Here is a 7,731-nt window from a genome sequence, read left to right as displayed (position 1 = left end):
GTATTTAAAATAATCGAAATAAAAACTTTTCGAATTAATTAACAACTAATGTAGTATCACATGCACTGCATGGGTTAGATGGGTGTTTGTTACCTATCGGTTTTTGTCACAAGGGATTTTGTAGCCAAAGAAACATAAAAGTGGCTTCCATAAAATGTAGCCATGTTATGAATATAATTTCAAAACTGCCCACTACACACACATCAGACATAGTGTTTGAACTTTATTGCCTCTAAAACCTATTGAATCCCAATAATGTCTTTTGTTCATATGGTGTTGCTATACAAAGACATGCCCTTCACTCCTAATATGGTGTCCAAGGAGAACTATTTACGTATATGTGAATTCCATGGAGTCTAAATAAAGCATATAACGACAACTTTATGCATCTTTATTTTCTTCCGTGTTTGGGGCAGATAGTTGTTTCGTCCAAAAGTACATATGGTTCAATTAGTTTAGCCTTGAATCTTTTTCTCTCTATCCTTGGAAAAACAAATGATAATAAGCTCTAAAAGACTAAAACTTAAAACATAAAAGTTCAAAAAATGTCAATTAAACTGTAATTCAAAGCACTTCCATTGTTGAAGAGAAACAAATCTTGTGATTAGTTACTCTTCCATTGATTAGACAACGCTTTCTCTGCTTATTTCACCTCAATAAAACATGTGATTTGGAAAAAATGTGCCACGAGAACACACACACAAAAACAAATTTAAATACCGATCAATAAATAAAACCAAAATGAAATACAGTAAATGTACACCAGCTTTGAAAAAATCAACCGCAAAGCTATTGAAACAACCGACAACAGTCTGTTGAATGTCAAAACCGAGATTATCATGAGTTTTTGTCACAGAAAGTGGTGAAAGACTTTTATATTTAATAACTATAGGAAAAATGAAACATCAAGATTTAATTTACCAGAATTGTAATTACAGGACATCAAGCAATTAATTTCATGACTTGTAGCCAATTCTAAGGAGTTTATCGTTGGGACATGTCCATTTCCATCTATTTTTTGACTTGTACGTTCTGTGTTTTGATAAAAATTTCATAAATGTATTTGTATATAATAAATATGTATATTTTAATTTAATAATTAAATCATACCAGAGATGCAATTATAGGAAGAAGAGCAGTTTGGTGGAATGATAATTTGATGGTTTAGTTGGTTTGCATAGCATGTATATGTCCACTTGTTTATGTCTGGGATCTCTACAACTTAATATGTTCAAATTAAAGCAATAATTTGAGCTAATTTCATTATTGATGAAATGATGATCAAAAGATAATAATTACAATAATATGGAATAACAATTAGTACTAACAGACCACAAAGCTCCATGGATTCGGCCCTTTTCAAAATCTGATTCATGTACTCGTCCTAGTAATCACAAATTCACAACTAAACCCAATCATCATTAAACCTCTTCTTTTATGTGTTGTTAAGCATCCATCAATATCCTACTTCAACAAAAGTGTTGCTTTTAGTCAAATGCTAAAATACCCTTCAACAAAATGAAAGTAAAAATCTTTTGTAGTTAATAAGAATAGTTATTATTGAGTAACATAAGGTTCACATATTAAATTATGCACTTGGCAATGACATGAGGTGTTAATGATCCTAATAATAAATAAAATACTAATACTATAAACTTATCAAAAGGGAAAGTAATATATATATATAGACAAGATTGATAGCCAAATATGCTTAAAAATAAAAAGTCATTGAAATGATAAGAAATCAATTCTTATTTTTGTGTTAAAAGTTCAATTTTATTACATTACAACTATTCTTTTTTCCCCAAAAACAAAAGTACAGGACAACTTAATGGTAATGAACTTGAACTTGGGTAGTACGAAACTTTTTTTTTATATATTTTAGCTTATTAGTAAGTTTTAATAATTATTTTTAATAATCAAATTTGATTGTGTCTTAAAGTCTTTGTCTTTTAGGGCAAACAGGAAATAAATGATAGGTTGGGAGGTGAGGTAAAAAACTTTTATAATTTGCAAATTTTGGCTTTTCAGATTGCTTGTCATATTAAGCTCTTTAAAACACCCTCTGCAGCATAAAAATTGCAACTTGAATGGTTCAATCTATTCTAGAGGGAAAAGAAAATCCATGCTTCATTTTTCTCTTTTGATGCAGGTGAGTTTGTATTTGTTGCATGTGAGTTTGTTTATATTTCTTGGTCAAACCATCGACCTAGATGTTTATATTTTTTTGATGAATATGTATTTGTTGCAAGAAATTTTCTTTTGTATAGTTCTTAGGTAGATTATAAAATAGACAAACAATTGATGTTTCTAATTACAATATATAAAATAAACACTATTCGCTATGAAGCATAAACACAAACAGTTGGCATGCAAGTAATAACTATTCTTTTTAAAGCACAAAGACAAACATTTAGCATGTAGTTTTTAAACAAATAACATTTCCTAAACAAAAGGGCAACATTTTCATGGAAAAAAAAAGGAGAGCATTTAAACATATAAACTTCAAGTTCATTGATCATGAAAACTGGTATATTAAGAAAGAAATTCTTATCTAGGATATGAAATCTGAATTATTGTAGGTTATTGAAGTCATATGAAGAAATTGGTACCTAACAAATGTAATCCTCCACCTTTTAACATGGAATTGAATACAATCCCTCGATACACAAACATTTCTTAACTTTATGTCTAAAGAAGTAGTAAAGCCAATGATGTGTACTACAAATAAACATTACCCAAAATGGAGAGGATTTTACTGAAATAAGACATGAGTATAGCTCTAGACTTCTGAAGAATTTTTTCCCCCAATTTTCATGTCATTGGTAGAAATCTGTACATAGAGGAAAGTGATTTGTCACAAAAAAAAAAAAAAAAAAAAAAAGCACGAAAGGAAATTTATGCAAAAATAGTCTGGTTACAATACCTCACTATCATTTTTAATGCTAACAATGGTGGTATATCTCTATAAAAAAAACACAAGAAATACAAGTTTCTCTTAAGCATTTCATCGGGCAGGTGGTAGACAAACCTTGAAGTAGAAATTATGATAAAAAAATCACCTATAATGTAATTTGTGTATAAGAGCATCACACAAAGATATCACTGAAGCAAAGAACTTTAAAAAGAAATGAGTATTTTGTTTTCAATTAGGAAAAGTCGATTTGAAACGGCATGTGTACCATGGTCATGAAGAGTACAACAGTTATTTCCTAATAGGAAATTGTCGGCTAGTAACTTTGGTACCTGAATTGCGTGTCTTGTTTGATTGCAATTAATTCTTTGATAAAAATGCGACATACCAAAAAAGGGTTTCTTGAGAGAAGCTAGGGTTTTGAGAGGAGCATCATTGTTGAGGTAATTTTTGGTGACATGGGAAGTAGAACAACTGAATATGTGTGGGTATCGGATTCTTAGTGTCGGTCTTCATCAAGGCATTGCGTGCTGCCGCCCTTCTCCTCCAATAATATCCTCGACTGAAGAACAAAATTGAAACGACCTTTAAACAACAGCAAACATTAATAAATGAATCGATTAATCCCAAAATTGAAATCAACAAAGCACAGTGAAGGAGGTAATATTATGTTGAACCGATTGCAGAGGTAGGGTTCATCGTCATCGTTGGAACTTACCGTGTTCCTCTTCAGTAGGCGCAGTAGACGCAAGAACAACGATTGTAGGTTTTCTGGGTTATTCTGGAATGGGTTTTTGAAGAATCAAGCCAAGCATACCCACTGACCCACCGACATCGTCGACATTAATGGACACCTGATTAAGTCCAATACCTAAATCGAACCCTAGCACCCATCGACCAAGGCTTTTGAATCATAAAGACGGTGGGCATATGAAACACAAAGAGGAGATGAGCGGTGGTGAACTAATCTGCAATTCCACCGCAAAAAAATGGGAGCGATGGAAGGACGGTGTTTCTCAAAAGGCTTTTTTGAAAAGAAAAAAATAAAATTTGGCAAGACTAATTTCGAAAGCTAAGTTTTTATACAAAGAATTAACTTTTTGGAAAAATCAGTAAATTTGACTTTTTATAACTTTTTCAAAAAGGATTTTTGGGCAAAAGGATTTTTGGGCTGTAAAAGGCTAAGCCAAACACCCGTAGAATACCGACTAAGGACAAAGCACTACCGTAACAAGTTAAAAGAAAAAAGAAATGAATTTTTTTTATAGATGACATTGTTCATAAAGATACTCCTTTAGTTATATGTTTAATAGTTAAAGAAAATTGGAAAATAAATTAAAATAATTTTATATGGAATTACAAATTATGTTTACCTAAATAAATTGTATTTGTAAAAACCATCGTGATCGAAATTTTAAAATGACCAAATGAGTTATTTTAAAATTGACTTTGTATAAAATTATACATAATTTTGTTTATGTGTAACCCTCGGATATAAACAATTATAATCATACGCTTCAAGATAAATATTTATTTTATACCACGTTGATTTTGAATTTTATTTTGTGATATTATATTCAACAATTATAACAACCACAACGTATTGTTTTCATTATGTCTTATATTAGGACTCAAGATAATAATCATTATGTTTTATGTCAAAATTTTAATTTGACAAAATTGCAAAAATGTTCCTGTGGTTTGCAAATTTATGTGTTTTTGGTTCAAAACGAAACATTGATGCACCACTGGTCCAAAATTGGATCTTTCTATCGTTTTTGGTCCCTATCTACTTGAACAGACCATTATGCCCTTATAGTTTGTTTTTCCATTTATTTATTTATATTAGTGTTTTTAACTAATTGAAAATACAAACACACATACTCTCTCTCTCTCTCTCTCTCTCTCTCTCTCTCTCTCTCTCTCTCTCCCCCCGTCTTTGACTTGTGAAAGTCAAATGGACTTATGAGGAAACATGCTAAAGCACTTTTCTTCCCTGATCAAATTGAAGCCATATACAAGTGAATGAAAGAAAATTAATCAGTTCTTCTTTTCCTCCTCGTAAGCATTCACCACCTCCATCTTCTTGAAATGGTGTTAAATATAGGGCATAACCCTCTAAAGCCTCACGAATCTACAACCCAAATTCATCAGTTCTGAAACACCATCATTTCACCACCCCCTTACCCCACCATAGGACCACCTTGCACCACCCTCTATTGACCCTAATCACCACTAAATACTACCCAACCTTCACGTTTTCTGTTTACCTTTCTTCCTTCACTGTCGAGAACAAGCACCACCAAGTAGTGGTGGTGTTGTTGTTGTTGTAACCATCGAACACCACTAAAAACCACCACCGGTGGTTTTTGACCACTGTGAACCACACCAATAATCCACCACAAACTCCACCTTATATCCCCTATAGTTAGATTAATCAAACACCACCAAAGCACCCTCAAACACCATCAGTCGCCATCCACAGTTCCTCCAACTACCTCCTCTCACCAAGGTTGCCGGAAAAGCGAGAAAGAAGGAAACTCGGAAACCCACTGCCACCATCCTTCATAACTGCTATTGTCAAAATCCTTTCCCTTTCATCTCCAACTCGTCACTTTCGTCGAGCAGAAGCAGGAACGAAGCAGCAAGAGACCGTCGGAGCAGCCTCTTGTTGCACGTCGCCACCAGTTGCCGCTGCAAATTTCTGAATCAAAATCCAAATCCGGATAAATCATATCTAGCTGAGAGGATACGAAGTCGATTTCAAGGATCTGCGATTGACATTCCCCCACCTAATTTGAGCGGTCGATGACGGCGGCTTTAGGGTTCTTCAGTTGACGCTAACGAACCCTCATTCAACCTTCCTTCTTCAAAAAACAATCGTTTATTCTCTCTTCAAAATTTTCAAACAATCTTTGCACAATGTCCCCTTAATCCTAACCCGAGAGAGAGAGAGAGAGAGAGAGAGAGAGAGAGAGAGATGGGTGGGGTAGGGGTGGGGGTGGGTGTGGGGGTAGTAATTTCTTTTTCTTAGTTAAAATAATAATAAGTTAAAATGAAATATTTAAGGGCATATTGGTCATTTTAGGTGAGGTATGGACCAAAACCACATCAAAATACCAACCATAGGGACCAAAAGCACACAAAATATTTGAAATTGGACCACTGATGCACCAACGTTTTGTTTTGGACCAAAAACACATAAATTTGCCAACCATAAGGAGCATTTTTGCAATTTTGTCTTTTAATTTATATAAAAAAATTGATTTTTTAGACATTGATAATAAATTAGTTATTTATAATAACATATATTTATATATACTTTAACAACATAGTTCTATTTTTACACAATGTTAACACATACTAGAACAAAATGAACCTAAGACGATTCTGGTAAAATACTACATTTAACTCTAAAAAGGTAGTGTTATGCCTAAAACAACCCTTTACCAATGGTTGCATCTGGTGAAGTGCATTAGACCTAAGGCAACTCTTTTATTAGAAAATGCAACCGTTTATGAAAAATTTGCATGTGTTATACAAATGCAACCATTTATAATACAACCTTGTTTATATACTAACACAACTTTTGTATACTCTAATGCAACATTTTCTATACTTAAATGCAACCTTTACTAATGACATTGTGGTACAGATAAAATGCCTGTAACATCCCGAAAATTCATAAGTATTGTTCAAGGGCTAAAGTGTAAATTAAGGAGGGGACTCGACGAGTAGGTCTTCCGACTCGCCGACTCGGAGCGGGATTGGTCGCGGGATTAAGTGGCCAACTCGTCGAGTCGGTAGCTAGGACTCGACGAGTTGGTGCTGAAGAGAGAAAACCCTAATCCCGGGGGTTGTGCCCTATATAAAGAACATAACACCTCTTCCCCAACCTCTTTACATTCCCTTTGAGTTCCAGAAACCCTAGATTTGTGTGAGCTTTCCTTTGTGAGAGATTAGAGCCTTGGAGGAGGGAATCTTGGAGGGAAATTGAAGAGCAAGAAGATTGGAGTAAGGGGCTTTGTAGAGATTTAGCTTACTCTTCAGTTGGAGCTTTCTTTGAGGTAATGATCTGTTGTTTGAGCTTTTGTGCACCTAGATCTATCATTTGTGGGATTTTTGGGAGTATATCTAGTGCTATCTTGAGTTTGGAGGTTGGATATGAGGTTGCTACCTCAGATCTAGTGTAGTGATGATCCAAAAGAGCATAAAGTCCCTGTTCAAGAGTTGTTGATGAAGCCTTTTAGTCCCAAACCCTAGCCCTAGAGTGTATTATGCTTAGATCTCCTTGGATTCACGTAAAGTTTGCCACTTTACATGATGGATGGCTTGTAGAATAGTAGATCTATGGATTGGAGACCCTGCATGGCTTGGAAAGCCTCTGTATGGGTTAAGAGCTAGTGGTACTCGGCGAGTTGCATGAAGATAGGCAGCAACTCGATGAGTTAGAAGAACAATTCAGCGATTTGGTTGAAGATAAACAGGAACTCGACGAGTTGGAAGAACAACTCGGCGAGTATGTTGAATGTTGCCTTAGACTCGACGAGTCTGTTCTTGGACTCGACGAGTCTGGTCTTGGAGTCCTAACCTTTTTGGTTGAGCTGTGAATCGGTGAGTCAAGGGATGACTCAGTGAGTTGAGTGCAATTAGACTCAGAGTTGTGAGACTCAGCGAGTCTTGGGGCGACTCGACGAGTTGAGTCGTGCTATGGGAGTTTCAGAGCATAGGGACTCGACGAGTCAACTGGGTGACTCGGCGAGTAGAGATAGTCTTGGGTTGACCAGTTGTCTTCCAGGGGTATTTTGGTATTTATT

The 7,731-nt window shown here is 34.8% G+C and overlaps 1 long non-coding RNA gene across 5 annotated transcripts; it reads right to left on the bottom strand.

Moving 5' to 3' along the window:
• Window positions 1–1,121: 1,121 nt before the first annotated feature.
• Window positions 1,122–3,976, bottom strand: LOC145053346 (uncharacterized). Of its 5 annotated transcripts, none has more exons than XR_013684441.1 (4): window positions 3,633–3,976; window positions 2,927–3,499; window positions 2,739–2,833; window positions 1,122–1,508 (listed from the first exon to the last, which is right to left on the bottom strand). It is a non-coding gene; the product is annotated as an uncharacterized LOC145053346 (long non-coding RNA). The 5 variants fall into 5 exon arrangements; XR_013684440.1 differs by having other exon boundaries at window positions 1,122–1,467; XR_013684439.1 differs by having other exon boundaries at window positions 1,122–1,464.
• Window positions 3,977–7,731: the final 3,755 nt, after the last annotated feature.

This window comes from Lactuca serriola, chromosome 5, assembly GCF_051521515.1.
Source record: "Lactuca serriola cultivar US96UC23 chromosome 5, Lser_US96UC23_V15, whole genome shotgun sequence".
Classification (NCBI taxonomy): Eukaryota; Viridiplantae; Streptophyta; class Magnoliopsida; order Asterales; family Asteraceae; genus Lactuca; species Lactuca serriola.
Note: the sequence above shows the minus strand (reverse complement) of the source record. Positions and strands in the feature narration are given on the sequence as shown.